This window comes from Monodelphis domestica, chromosome 6 (genome assembly GCF_027887165.1).
Source record: "Monodelphis domestica isolate mMonDom1 chromosome 6, mMonDom1.pri, whole genome shotgun sequence".
Taxonomy (NCBI): Eukaryota; Metazoa; Chordata; class Mammalia; order Didelphimorphia; family Didelphidae; genus Monodelphis; species Monodelphis domestica.
In genome coordinates this window covers 163,003,332-163,019,622 of record NC_077232.1, presented here as the reverse complement: position 1 = coordinate 163,019,622, position 16,291 = coordinate 163,003,332, and positions in this window count along the sequence as shown.

Sequence of the window (16,291 nt, the reverse complement as noted above, 5' to 3'; positions counted from 1 at the left end):
GTCCTGATGGGATTATGTTCAACTGGATTGGTCTGGATGTGCCCCAAGGCAATGGTGAGACTGGAACCTGATGGAGGGACCCAGCCAAGGCCCCAGTCTCTCCCTGGCTTCCTCCCCACTGTCTACACTGGACACTCGGTGCCCAGCTCCCCACTGCTCACAAGGTAGACCCTCCAAACCAGCATCTTTGCCTGCTCGGAGGTTCCCGCTGCCACTGGAGGCTCAGCCCTCTGGGTTGGGGGGGAGGTGTCCTGGAACTTTCCCTTTGCCTTCCCCTTAGACCCGAGCATTCTCAGGTTCCAGCTTTTGGGGGGATTACCTTTTGATTTGAGTCCAGAAGGAGGATTCCCCATCTCTGTCCTGTTTCTCAGCTTGAATTTTGGTGCCCTAGGAGCATTCAGTCTGTAATCGGTAAGGAAGGGTCTTCTGCGAGGTCTGAACTTTTGCAGCTTGCTAAGCAGCCATCTTGACTCAGCCTCTCTAGGGCTTCATTCTTAAAAGACATACCATGGGGATTAAAGGCAGCTAGAATTACCCAAGTATGAAGTATGAATGAATATGAAGTATGAAGTATGTATGAAGGAAGTATGAAGTATGAAGGAAGGATACTCAAGAAGCTTGGAACTATGGTCCTTCTACACAAGAAAAAAGAAAAACCTCAACAGATATAAAAGGTAATGGGGGGAGGGTGGTGGGAACAAACAAACTAGAAAAAAATCACCAAAATACAAAGAAAAAAGCTGACATTAGAAAGTGACAGGGAATAACAAAATACAAATTCAGGATAGAACAACATTTTCAATAAGGAAACAAGTGAAGCCCCAAAGGAAATTGTTAAAGTGTGTTAGGTTTCATAATAACCACTGGAAGAACTTTAAAAAAAGTTAAATAATCAAATAAAAGAATTGACAGAAAAAAACTCAACAGCTAGGAGAAAGCATTCACTGAAGAAATTAATTCCTTAAAAACTAGATCAAGATTTGGAGGCATAAAATACATTAAAGAAAGCAATTTATTTTTCTTGGAGGCTGATATGATGGTATGAGGGTTTCAAGTTCTGAGATCTCCTCCCCCTGATAACTTAACTGACCTTTGAGATATTGATAGATTAAGGACTTTCATCAGGCTTAGACTGATCAAACTCTAGCCCCAGGCTTAGGCTTATTTTTTTGGTCTTAGTGTGTACTTGATCCAATCAGGCATACCCTTGGTTGCCTTGTCCTGGAGCTCCAGCCTCACTTTTGAGCAAAATTATTGGGAGGGGGAATCCCTGTGAACTGTGTTCTTACCCCAAAGTGTGAACTATGTTCTCATCCCAAGCTCAAACTGGAATTTCTGGATTCTCTTTGGGCCCACACAAATCAGCCCACTTTAGCCCAGACTGCTCTGGGATGGGACTCTGGACTTCTCCACAGGTTTGAAATTTCAAAGGATCTGAGTTGGCCTATACCACTATTTTTTCCAGGCAGTATCTCAGGATTTGAATGTTGGCTTGGACTTAAGTTCAGAACCTGTTATAGAAAATGTGTGGGGAGGGTGGTGGGTGTGTGGCATGCTTTTGACTTTATCTTCCCTCCTTGCTACAGCCTCTTGCTGGCTCTACTCCCCTTTCACCCCAGTGCCCCAGATGGTCTCTGCCTACCTTTTGAGTTTTTCTTTTCCTGAAAGTTGTTTCTCTCTGTCTCCTTATTGGTTCTTTCACTTCTCTATTTGTTTTGTGGTGACAGTTTAATCTTGATTGGAGAGGATTCTCATGATGACAGGAAGCTGTTCTGGTTTACTTCTCCATCTTGTCTCCCAAAAAAAACAGTTTCCTAAAGAATAGAATGGAAGAAATGGAAGAAGAGGTAAAGAAAAAAATAAGAAAAAAACCCATATATTTAAAGATAGGAATGAGCAGAAGGAAAAGTAAACACAAAAACTCAAGAAAAAAATACCTTATTAAAAATTAGAATTGGGTTATAATAACAGGGGATTTGGGCCAAGATGGTAGAGAAGGTAAACAGATTAATTTGATTTCTACTACATAACACCCCAAACAATTTGTGGAGAATCATAACATTAAAAAAGATAGGGTAAAATAATTTTTCAACCCCAAACAACTTGGAAGGATGGCACAAAAGATCCATTGCATTGGGGTAAAAGGCCCTACCATGAAACAGGCACTAGGGACATCTGAATCTGCAGTAAAAGTTTGTGGCGCTCTAAACAACAGATGGTAATGGAGGCTGGACAACTGCTCAGAAAGAGATTACGTAGGTCAGTTTGCTGATTCTGGGGCAAGATTCTTGTTACATTGACCATACACATATCTAAGTCATAGTCCCAGACTATGGTCTCAGATTGAAGAGGGGCATTAGTGCGCCAGCACTAATAACCTCAGGAGAGAATGAAACCCTTGTTATGGTTTCAAGGAGGAAAGAATACTTGTGATTATTCACAAACAAGAGCATGAGCCAAGAGATATTAATCATTCCTCCCCCAATATCATACCTAATTGGAAGAGCTGAAAGCAGAGACATTCCCTAGAGCAGGTTCTGAAAGCAGCTGCATAAAGAACCTGATGTTTGGAATAGTGATGTCTTTGCTATAGTTACAGATCCCAAATTTAATGAATTTTTAATTAAAAGAAAAAAGACTAGAAAATTAGTAGCCAGCTGGGACCGATCAGGCTATGACACCTTGACAGAGTCATTCATGGTAGCTGAGGAGACCATAGAGTGGTCCTTGGCAAGATGTGATTGACCACCCAGTCCCCCTTTTACATGACCTCTTTCATCAATGCTCCTTACCTATGAATTGACATGATTATTACTCCCTCAGTCTCAAAAGAAATAATTCAAGAGCAAAACACCTGTACCCTAATTCCCGAAAACATAACCAAAAGAACAGACCCTTAAACCCAATCCCAAAAAAGACTATCATGGGTTAAATTTTATTTAGGTACATAATTCCCAGGAAAACTGTAGCTACAGACCAAGTCCAAAACTTTCCCACTCACAGAGGCCTATTCTCATGAAGTCAGCACACAAATCAATCATAAAAGCCCATACAATATGTACAGGTACACTACAAATACATCAAGCTCCAAAATACCTGTGACTCGATTACACAAATCAGTAACTCAGGAACTTCCTAGTAAAAACCCTGAGAAATGACCAGTCTAAATTTTAATTGTGATATGATTGTTGAATTGTCTTTTAAGAGCTGTTTATTAATTATTCCATTTTGTTAAAAGCAATAAGTAATTTTCCTTGATTGTAAGCTCAAAACTTCTCACAGGGTAATGAGAAAATTATGCCACTTTTGACAAAATAATTTATCTTTTATGCTCTCTGTAATCACAATATAAGAATATAGTATGTTAATCAAGTGATTTGTTAAAAGTTAGTTTATCACTTTTCCAATTATCTCTCTTTGAATATGTGTGTTAGATAATGTGTTGGCATGCCAAGAAAATGGGTATAAAAATAAATCCCAGACCTGAGAATGGCGTAGCAGCTGTTAGATGCAAAGCAGTCCCATGGTGGTAATGATTAAGCTGTCTTCCATTTGTTATTTATTTTGACTGATCGTTTGTCACCTGTCAGGAACCCTGGAGTCACTAGTGAGGCTGGACCCCACCGGGGGCAGTAGCCAACACCAACAAAATAAACTTAATGCAGAGTTATTTTCACGACAGAGAAGACCAAAACATAAACTCAGAAGAAGACAGAAAACTTAATAATGTTACCTTCAAAGCCTTTAAAAAATAGGAATGAGTTGCCAGACCAAAAAGAATTAATGGAGAGGCTGAAAAAGAATTTTAAACATCAAATATGAGATATAGGAGAAAAATTGGAAAAAAGAAATGAGAGTGATGAAAAAAAGGAAAATATCTAATTGTTAAAATAACTGACTGAAAATAAATCTGCAAGTGATCATCTATGAGTTATTGGGCTACCTGAAGTACATGATTTAAAAAAAGAGCTTTGACCTCATCTTTTAAGAAATTTTCAAGAAAATGTGCTTCAATATTCTAGAACCAGGGGGCAAATTAGAAATTGAAAGAATCTATACATCACCTCTTAAAGGAGATCCAAAAAAGATAATTCCCCCAAAAAATTATAACCAAATTCCAGAATTACCAGATCAAGAACAAAATATTGCAAGCAGCTAAAAAAATTAAAATATCATGAAGCCATAGGCAGAATAACACATGATTTAACAGCTTTCATTTTAAAGGACCAGAGAGTATGGAATGATATTCAAGAGGGTAAATATATATGTCTTCAAACAAGAATCACTTATCCAGCAAAACTGAACAATATCCTTCAGGAGGAAAATGGGCATTCAAAAATTCCTGATGAAAAGACCAGGGCTGAAAAGAAAATTTGGCTTAAATACAAAACTTATGAGAGGTATAAAAAATTAAATAGGAAAGAGAAATCAAAAGACATTCAATAATGTTAAACTGTGTACATCCCTACAAAGGGAAATGATTCTTGTTACTCCAAAGAGCTTAATTATATTAGTTCAGTTAGAAGTAGTATACACCCAGAGGACAAGGTTGTGAGTTGAATAAAATGAGATGATATAAAAAATAAAATAAAATTATGGAGTTAGAGGAATGCATTAGTAGACCTGGGAAGGAAGAAATAGAATGGATTAAATTATCTCACATAAAAGAGGCATGAAAGGGATTTTACACTGGAGAGAAATGATGGAGGAAATACATTGGGAAGTACTTGAAACTCACTCTCATCAGAATTGGCTCAATAAGGGAAGAACATATACAATAATTTGGGTATAAAAATTTATCAAATCTATATGCCCTAAAGGAAAGTGAGAGGGAAAGGGGAAAAGGGAGATAGGGCTGACAGAATAAAGGGGAATTGGGTAATATAGTGGTCAGGAAGTAAACTGGGGGTAATAGGATAAACAATACACAGTAATCATAATGGTTAACATGTTTTCCATGTCTCTCTAATTAAGGCCTCATTTCTTAAATACATTGAGAAATGTATACAAAACAGTACAAGTCATTCTCCAATTGATAAATGGGCAAAGGATATGAACAGGTAGTTCTCAGACAAAGAAATTAAAACTCTTTAGTCATTTAAAAATAATTTAAAACACTATTACAGAAGTGCATGTTAAAAACAGTTCTGGGTTACTATCCTACATCTACTAAATTAGCTATTATGACAGAAAAGGAAAATGACAAAAAAATAGGACAGGGCAAGCCAAAATTTATGGGACACAGGCAAAATTCCTCTGTGTGGAAAAGCTTAAAATCCTAAAAGCCTCCACCAATCGAATAGAGAAGAGCATGCCAATGAATTGTTGTATACAACAAAAAATGAGAAAAAGAAAAAAAAATGAACTCCCCCATTAAAAAAATTAGAAAACCTACAAATTAAACAAGATTAATAAAATTGAAAGTACAGAGACTAGAGAAGTAGTGTGGTTTATAAAAAAGGAAATAAAATAATACTCAATTCATTAACTTGATTTAAAAAGAAGAAAATAAAATTATAAGATATGAAAAAGATAAAATCTCAACCAATTACGAACTTAGTAAAATGTTGAAAATTATTTTGCTCTAAAATGTAAATAAATCTGACAATCTATGTAAAATAAGTGATTATTTGCAAACCAATCCTATCCATAGTAACAAAGTGGGAGCAGAATACTTAGCACCATTACAGAGAAAGAAACTGAACAAACAATTCCTTAAGAGAAAACAAAAAAGCTCAAGGGCTAGATGGATTCCAAGAGAATTATACCAAACATGCAAGTAACAACTAATGCCAATGCTACATAAACTATTTAGAAAAATAGAGGAAAAAAGAATCCTTCAAAACTTTTCTCATCACAAAAATATGACTCCTAAACTATAATTCAAACAGAAATAAAAATATAGCTCAATCTCTCTCTCTGAACATTGATGCAAAATTTTTAAAAGAAAATACTAGCAAGAAAATTATAGAATATATGACAAGGTTATGATCAGGTTGATTTTATAGAAGAAGGCAGGAATTATTCAATATTAGGAAAATCATAAATATAATTGTCCATAAAAATTACAAAACCAATAGAAGGCATATGACTATTTTGATAGATACATAAAAAAGTCTTTGACTAAATAAAACCTTCATTCTTTATAAGAAACACTAAATTTGGGGAAAATAAATGGAGATTTCCTTAAAGTGGTAAATTTATCTAATACCATCAGTAAGCATTATCTGTAATGGAGATAAATTAAAATATTTTTCAATATGACAAGGACTCAAGTAAGACTGCCCATTATCACCACCACTATTTAATATTATACTAGAAATCCTATATATACCAAGGACAAGAGAAAAAGAAACTGAAAGAATTAAAATAGGCTATGAAGAAACAAAGTTATCATTCTTTGAAGATAATATGATGGTATAGCTAGAAAATTCACCAAAAGTCAAAATAAAAATAATTAACAACTTGAGCAAAGTTGTGTAGTAAAAATAAAACCACATAATTTTTTAGCATTTATGCTTACCATCCACAAAAATCTAAACACAAGAGATAGAAAAGAAAATTTCATTCAAAATAACTCTGGATGATATAAAATATATGGAGGTATTCCTAACCAAATAAAACCAACAATTACATGAAAACAATTACAAAACATTCTTTACACAAGTAAAGTCAGACCTAAAATTTTGAAATGCATTAATTGCTCATGGATTGAACACCCATATTTCCAAATGTTACTCTCTTATATCTTGACCCATTACCACAAAGTCCTTTCCTTATCCTCCAACTGTTCCATCCCAATTCTTGATGCCCTTATTCCCTTACTTTATCTCCCACTTCTTGGTATGTACTCATCTTTGTGTATCTCTCCTTTCCTATCCTTTTCTTATCCCCTTGTCCTCCTTTCTATTCACAGTTCTTTTCCCATGTGCCTTCTCTCCTCTTTCTTTGTATGTTAAGAATGTTTTTACCATTCTAATTATGTATATCATTCCCTCTTTATCCAAGGCCTTAGGTGAATTTAGTTCTAGTACTTTCAGAGCTTCATCCAGTTTTGTTTTTTGCTTGTGCCTTTCTTTAAAAAACAATCTGCCTATTGCATGATGGTGAACCTTTTAGATACTGAGTGCACAAACTGCAACCCTCACAGTGCATGTGAAATTCCTGGCTTACCCCACACAGGTCTAGAGTTGGAAATTCTTGAACCTCTAAAAACTATATTACCCAAAATTCTTTTCTCTATTACCTAGAACCACTTTTCCCTTTTCCTGAATCCTCATATTTATTTAAATGGATGTATGCTCCTCTCAACCTCTCATTCTCTTGTGAATGGGCTGGATTTTGGTAGTTCTTTTACTTTAGTTATTATTAAAATTTTTCTAAAATATAAGACTAAGTTATTGAATATTAATTTAAAAATCCACAATTTGGTTTACCAAAAAGAGATTATGAATTCTCAAAATTTTTGAGCAGATAGCCTTAAAATAAAGATAGTAAGTTTGCCTGGTCACCACCCACCGTGAGAGTTCGGGGGCCAGGACTGCCTGCACTCCTGCCCCACCCTGCTGTCCATCTCTTGCTCCCACTGCTGTTATCCTACAATCTTCTTGATCAGGCACTCAGCTTGGAGGCTCAGTCTTTCTGCCTCTGCCAGCCCACGGCCAGACCGACCTGCTGTGAGCCTGTGCTTTGTCTTTTCAACATACCACCTGGGATACCTTAAGAAGTGGGTGAAGTATAAATCTCTCCCCTCACCCATGTGGGCTTTCTACCATGCCCTAGTCATTTTTAAGCATAGAGAAAATACCCCCCCTCCTAGTTTCTGGCTTTCTACCATGCCCTAGTCATTTTTAAGCATAGAGAAAAGAACCCCCCCCCCTCCTAGTTTCTAAGCTGAAGTCTTAAGCTGACCCTTGGCTCCTGGCTGAAAGAGACTTGCAACTCAGTATTTTTTTTTTCTGAAGAAGGGGACTCTTCATTTCTTTAGAGAGCAAATAGTTAAAAATCAGTGGATTTAAAATAAGTTTTGAGAAATAAACCTGCTTTTTCCTTATTTCTCTAGACCCAAAACACCAAGGAACAGTACTTTTTCTATCATATACAAATATGTTTTTGTTTCCCTTAAGTTTTGCCTCCTAACTTGTTTGCTGTGTAAACAGCCCCAATTCCATTCTTTTTATTTTATTTTTTATTTTTATTTTATTTTATTTCATTTATCTTTTTATTTTATTTGATTGATTGATTGATTGATTGATTTTAGGAATAATGCTTCCATTTCCACAGAGTTTGAACTTTATAGTTCAAGCAGCTCAAGGTTTTGGAGTGTATTTTCTCACTATTTTTCCTGGGTACAAGGATCTTTGCATTTAGCTTGAATAATCCTGAGATTAAGAGGGGAGATTCATCTTCCTACAAATTTTTAGCATTTGGGCCTACCCACCCTCTACAATATAACCAATATGAAATACTCCCATACTATGTTCAGTGCAGAATTCTCCCTCACTATGATGAATTTCAGAGCTTGGACAACAGAAATGTGAATGGATGATAAATATTGGGAGAAAGAAAGAAAACTTTAAAAGAGATTTGGAAGTTATTTGCTAAATATTTTGAGTGTATTTTCCTTTTATAATATAAATCAAGTCTATTGGATTGATGAAAAGGATTTTGATTGCACTGCCTGCCAGTACCTTGTCATTTTGTTATATTATTGTATTTGCTGTTTGCTTTAAGGTTTAATTTTTTTAAAGTTTATGTGTTTTAATCTAATCAATATCTTTATGTTATATGGAATCATTTTAAGCTACTATGTTTTGCTTCTATCGATCTTTAATTTGTACCTTTACCTTTTCTGGTGAAAAAAATATAATTGTATAAGCCCATGAGCATCTTGTCCAAACCATTCTCACTAGATCCATCAAATATTACATGTTGCCTTTGTGAATTGTCAAATAGATGATGATGGATGGCCTTCATCAAAAATTATATACAACCTTGAGAGAATTTGGTAAGCTAAGAATTTAATTGTAATTGTAAGATAATTAATTTTATAATAATACAATATATTAAATAATATTTATAATATAATAATATAATTTTAGATAACTAATGGTTTCTGAATGGATGATATTTTATATTTATATTATTAAAAAGTTGTATTAAAGGTAGAGAACCAAAGAGATATTCCTACCAAGGTATTTCTATGAAGCAGGAAGCTGAAAAAAGAGCTCCTGCAAAACTCAGTTTAATTCAGTTTCATTTACTTCCACCAAAACAATCTAGATTTATTGGTGATATTCTAGACCCAAATAAGTTTTACTTTGTTTTAAAAATATATTTGCTTAGGTTGAATGATTTCCTACATCTGTAAAAAATTGTGACAAATATCCATCAGTTCGTAGGTTTTTTTTATGTCATACAGCAACTTATATGAAATATGATAGTGAGTTTGTTTCCTATTGTATTAACTTGACTATTGTGAATTGGGGGTCTTTGGTACTTCTTTGAATGTGCATTATCTACTGTATTACTGTTTTATTCTGAAATTCATTTGTACTCACACATGGCTGACAGTGTGAAACTGATTGTAAACTATATATTTTTGATTTCTAAAAATTTTTAATTTTAATTGTTCCTTGCATGTACAATATGGTATCTGAGTTTTATTTTCCTCTTTTTTGTATTTGAAGCACATCAATAGTATTGAGAAGGTTTTTTTTTTTAATTTTTCAGTAATATAAGTTTAAATACATTTGCCCTAATATCAATGCATACCCCAAAAGATTTAGTCTATAAAACTGATTCCATAGATTATTTAAAAGAATTATGGAACTTTGCTTAATGATTTTGTCTGATTCCAGAAAAGAAGGAATACAAAAAGTTCTGCTTTAGAGGGTTACAGAAGCAAGATCACCTGCATAATGCCTGTGGATCTCAAGTTAAAAGAGACAAGTTCAAAATCCCAGTGGGATTGGTGCAATTTTGAGATAAGACAAGAGGACTGGAACTTGTTTGGGTTTTGAGGTTGCAGCTGTTTTGACATATGTCAGAAGGTGGACTTCCTTGAACCACATTCTATCAAGCACCTCATTGTCACTGCCACCATGGGTCCTATTTGTTGCTGAAATCTAGTCCCTCTTCTGCCTTTCATAGTTTGGCAAAATTTCTATAGTCCTGGCTACTGATTGGGTAAGTGCTTAATTTCTTAAATCATTTTAACTGGGCCTTGATTCAAGGACCTGTTATAGGTTTGTTTTTCCTTTACTTAGATTTGTTTAGACATAAGACTTTTACATTTTGCATTTCATCCACAATATATTTTCTCTTTTATTTAGTAATATTAATTATTCTTTTTAATTTTCTTTTGTGAATTGATTCATATGCCTCATAACTCAGTCATACATCTCTGAGTGATCCCTATGTTTGTTACTACTCACCTCAGGGGGAGCAAGTTATTATTTGAACTTTGATTTAAATTTGAACAATTTTAGGATAAGAAACTTTCTACCTCCTAGGATCCAGAAGGCTACGGGAAGATGACTGGAGAGACCACATGCTACACCAGAAGGTCTAGAGTGAACTTTGGAATGTGAATTTAACTATGGGGGAAGGGGGATGAAATTCCTTTGTTTTGCATGTATACTCTTATGCCAAAGGGACTTCCCCCAAATTGGTTTTTTGTCAACCTACTAGTCATTGGTTTTGTTCTCTTTTCCTTTTATCTACAAAGTATTGCAATTTTTAAGTTGATTATGTTTTCATGATCCATTGGGGAGACTGGTCTCCCAAAGGATCACAGGGGAAAATTTATGGTTGGAAATTCATGAACCTCTAAAAACTATATTACCCAAAATTCTTTTCTGTGTTACCTAGAATCCTTTTCATGTGCTTTCACATTTACATGATTGTATTTAAGTGAATGGATGATCCTCCCATGCTTTCTTTCTTTTGGGACCAGACTGGATTTAGGTAGTTCTTTTACTTTAGTTATTATTAATAAAACTTTATAAAATATAATAATTAGTTATTGAATATTAATTTTAAAACCCACACAGGGAGGAAGGAAGCACTCCCATTGGGATCCTTGGCAGAAGGTTGGGTGATGTGAAAAATGTCCTCAGGTGAGTGCAGAGGGGGAAGGGATCAGTCCATTCTGGTATGTTCCAGCACACATATCATAGGTTTGCTAACTTGTGCCTAGCTTATATTCACAATTAATTCAAGGAGATAAGGCATTGAAGAGGGTATTAGATTTTGAGACAAAAGACATAAGTTTGGAATCTGGCTCTAACTCCTTACAGCCTGTGTGAGTTTAAGGAAACCATTTACCTCCTTTTTCCTCATATACATACATGAAAATATAGTTTAGATAGAATGCTCACAGAACCAATATATATTGCAATGTCTATGTGAATTTTAGATTTACTACACCCTGCTTAGTCTTTAGAATTTTAGCAACTAAGAATGTATATACAGGCACGTAAGGATTAAGTGTGGGGGAGGATGGTTGGTGACCCCCAAGTCAAGTGACAAATCAGAAACAACTGACTGACCCCCTGGGATGTCCTAAACCAAGTTTAAGCCACCATTGGTACATGTGTGACAAAGGAAGTGATGTAAAGTACTGCCTTTATATTTCACATCACTTCCTATGAGAAGGACTTTGATTGCCTTTTGAGGTGGTTCTTGACTTGGAGGGCTGGAGAGTGGAGACCTAAGGCTGTTACCCTTTGGCTACCAAGTAGTGACTGTTAAGGCTGAATTCTCTTTCCCTGGCTTTCTGAAGGCACCAGCCTCCCAGGAGGCTCCTCATCTTAGAGAAAGCCTCATGGCTGGAAGCCAAGCTAGATTTAATCTTCTGGGAAGGCCCCTTGGCTGAGGCCTCTGAACTCCTTCTGGCTCAGTCCAGACTGGAGTAGATCTACCCTTTTCACTCTTTCTCCCTCATTCTTAATTTCTTCCTTCTATTGTAAATAAACCACCATAAAATTCTATTCTGACTTGATTATTTCATTGGGATTTAGAATTTAAATCCCTGGTGACCATTAAATAATATACTCAGTCTCAACCCTAAAAATTTACCCTTAACATCTATAAGGGGCAAGATTTGACCATTTGCCGATTAATTTTCATTTTTATGGCTAACAGTAACTGTATGAGACAAAAGCAAAGAATAAGAAAATAAATTTCCTGAGAGACTGAAGGTGTTAACATATTGTGAAAGTAAAGTTCTCTCAAAAGTTTTCTGCAGAGAAGACATTTTAAGGAAAATTCTTGAAGGACTTTGAATTACTAACCTGAGAAAACTTTAGACTCCTCTTAAGTTCACCATGAATTTTATATTGTTCTCAAGCTCCCACAGCCATATAAAATGGTAGTAGGTGATGCTATCTGAAGACAATTTGGCACATTAAAAAGATTTCTAAACAGTTTAATTTCAAATCATTACTTTGAGTGCCTATTGTAACACTAAATGTGAATCTATACATGAGACTCTGTTTCTCATTTTCCTTAACTGGCAACTTGGAATATTAGTAGCTAATTATTTTACAGGACTAATAAAATGCTAACATAAGACAACATATGAAAATTATTTGAAAAACAATAAATTTAAAATTTTATATAAATGTTACCATTGATTCTGAATTTCCATCTTAAATTTTTATAAGAAAATCAAAAGAGATCATATATTAAGACAGGCATAGATGTGTCTGTATACTTAAAATATGTATTCCCAAAGGATTTGAGCTATGATAGTATATAATTTTTTTCATTTTTTTATTCATAAATAGTTGATTATAAAGTCTATTACCAAACATCAATGAATAGATACATCTTCAAAATTGTTTTTGATTGTCAGTAAGGTGAAAAACTACCTTATTTTACCAAGTACATTTTCAATATAGAAGCAAATCAATGGTCAATTACAGAATGAATATTGAAGTATGCAGAAAGAAGATAAAAGCACTCTAGGTCTAATTGGATAATTGGATTTATCCTTATGGATCTGTTATTATTTATTCACTCATTTTTTCTATCAGGACATGACAACTATGTTCTAAATTCCAAATTAAGTTATCTAAGCAGAAAGTCAAGTTAACAGATAAAATTATTAGGCAGAGAGAGATTAGAATTGTAGATGTGGACTGGAGTACTTTTCAGTTAAGATGGCCCCTGAGTAGAAGTGTGGGTTCTTCTCTCCACCAAACAAGACACAGTGCCTCAAAAGGATAAACCCAAAATCAGACCAGCAAAGGAGTTCCATGGAAGGTCATAGCACAGAAGGTGGGCAAAGTTTGGGCATTTCTGAACTAAAAGGGGGCAAAATTATTCCCACCAAGGGGCAAGCTCATCACCCCACCTGCACTCTATCTACAGTGCCAGAGTCAGAGTGAGCACAGGAGAACTTCAAAGTTCTTGGATTGTAGCTGGCTGAGGCCAACAGAGACTTACCCCTAAGAGAAATGAGACTTGGGACCCCAGGAGTCTAAGAAAATTTGGAGATAAGGAGCAGAGATTGGACAGAGATGGGGAGCTCACAAGAGACACAGCAGAGAAATAATAGCCTGAAAAATGGCCTCCCAGCAGAAACCTTTGCAGTGCTCAATACAGAGATTTACCTACACTCTACACCCAGACCTCTGTGTACAATATTTAAGTTCTCAGGGATTGGATTTTCCCCTAAGAGCAGTGGGACTTGGATCCCCAGGAGAATGAGAGGTGCAGCTCAAATGAAGAGATTGAGTAGGGCTGCCCACAACAGACACTGCTGAGGACTGGAAAAATATCCTCAGGGCAAAAAGCTCTTCAGAACCCAAAACAAAAATCGCCCACATTTGTCAATTAGACTTCTTACAAGGAAGGAACAAGTTAAGGGGCACCAACACCCAAGAACTATAATCCTTAAACAACAAAATAAAAACAAGAAGAAAACCTGAACTGTTGATAAATTTTAGGCAGAAAAATCCAGCCAAAAGGGGATGCAGCAGAAGACAACAAGTGAATAAATGCACCCAAACCTTCCAAAAAAATGAAATTGGCCACAAGTTTTTGAAGAGTTCAAAACTGAGATTATATGAAACATGGAAGAGATTTGGCAAGAAAAGTGGGAATTAGTTAAAAAAGAAAATAAGAGTTTAAAAGACAGACTCTCCCACTAGGAAACTGAAGCCCTGAAATCAAATGAAATAATAAACAAATTGAAGACCAGAAATGACCTGCTGGAAGCCATGAAAAAAAGAATAGGACAAACTGAAAAGGAAAATAAAAAAAAATCTTAGCTGAAAACCAATCATTAAAAACTAGAATTTGGCAAGTAGAAGCTAAGGATCTCACAACACAGCAAGAATTAATAATGCAAAGTCAAAAGAATGACAGATTAGAAGGAAACACAAAATGTCTCATTGTGGCAGTGGTTGATTTTAAAAACAGGTCTAGAACAGACAATTTGCTATGCCTACCTGAAAACCTGGAAACAAACAGAAACCTTGATATCATACTACAAGAAATTATCCAAGAAAACTGCCTTGATGTTCTTCAAAAAGAGGGTAAAATACATGATAAAAGATTGCATAGATCACCCTTTACACTAAATCCTCAAAAAACACCCCCCAAGAATGTAATTGCCAAATTTAGGAGCTTCCCAGCTTAGGAGAAAATATTACAAGAAACCAGAAAGAGACAAATTCAGATATCATGGAGCATCAATCATGATTACAGAGGATCCAACAGCCTCCACATAAAAAGACCATAAGGCTTGGAATATGATATTTAGAAATGCAAGAGAATTAGGTCTACAACCAAGGATCACCTGCCCATCAAAATTGATTATATAATTCTAGGGGAAAGTATGGGGATTCAACAATATAGTCAGCTTCCAAATATTTGTAAAGAAAAGACCAGAACTAAACAGAAAATTTGGTATCAAAATACAAAAATCAAGAGAAACATGAAAAGGTAAATAAGAAAGGGAGGATTCATATTTTTTTTTCTTTAAGGCCTTCAATAAGGCCAAATCGTTTATATTCCTATATGGAAAAATGTTATGTGTAACTCTCAAAAATTATATTCACTATTAGTGTAGTTAGATAAATTATTAATAGATAGAGATTGGGGTACTATGTGTTTTTAAATGATATACAAAAAAGGGGGGAATAGAAGACGACACAAAGAGAAACTTGAAGGAATAAGAAAATCAGGATAATCTATACCACAAAAAGAGTCACATGGAAGGGGGATGGGTAGAATACTATTATAAGAAGGAGTGGAAGTGAGTGCTAATATGTAATACTCAAACTCCATTCGGGTATTGGATTCTATATTACACTAAAGGGAAGTTGAGAGGGGGAGACTAAGAGGAAGGATTGAGGAGGGCAGTTAAAAAAAGAAGGAAAAGAGAAGGGGAAGGAAATTTAATAAACCTTAAAAATTAAAGGAAAATAAAAAGGAAGGGGTGAAAAGGGAAAGTGGGGAGGGAAGTAATACTAAGGAGGGAGAGTGTGTGTGATAGCTTAAAAAGACCCTAAAGAAAAATAAAGGGGAAATAAGAAGGGAGAATGGAAGAAAAGAAAGTATAATAAGGGTGGGGATTAGGGGGACTGATAAAAAAAACACTTGTGTGGAAGGAATTAGTGAAAAAAGAAAGGGCAGGACAAGGAGAGGAAATCAAACTGTTGGGGAATACACAGGTGGTAATCATAACTCCAAATGTGAATGGGATGAACTCACCAATAAAAAGGAGGAAAATACCAGAGCGGATTAGAAACCAAAATCCTACCATATGTTGTCCAGAAGAAACATACATGGGACAGGTAGACACACACAGGGTAAATGTAAAAGGCTGGAGCAAAATCAATCGGGCATCAATTGAGAAAAAGAAGTCAGGAGTTGCAATCATGATATCTGACAAAACCAGAGTAAAAATAGATTTAGTTAAAAGAGATAGGGAAGTTAATTAAATTGTGATAGAAGGTAGTATAGATATAAGGAAATATAAGTACTTAAAATATATGCACCAAATGGTATAGGACCAATATATCTAAAGAAGAAATTTGTGGAGCTCAAGGAATAAAGATTTAGTAAAACTATGCTAGTAGGAGATTAGATCTAGATAAATAAAATCCAAAAATAAATAAGAAAATGATAAGAGATGTGAATAAAAACTTAGAAAATCTAGAGTTAATAGATATGTGGAGAAAAATAAATAGGGAATACTCCTTCTGCTCAATAGCACAGGGTACATTCACAAAGGTTGACCATGTTCTAGGGCATAAAAACATGCCAAACAAGCATA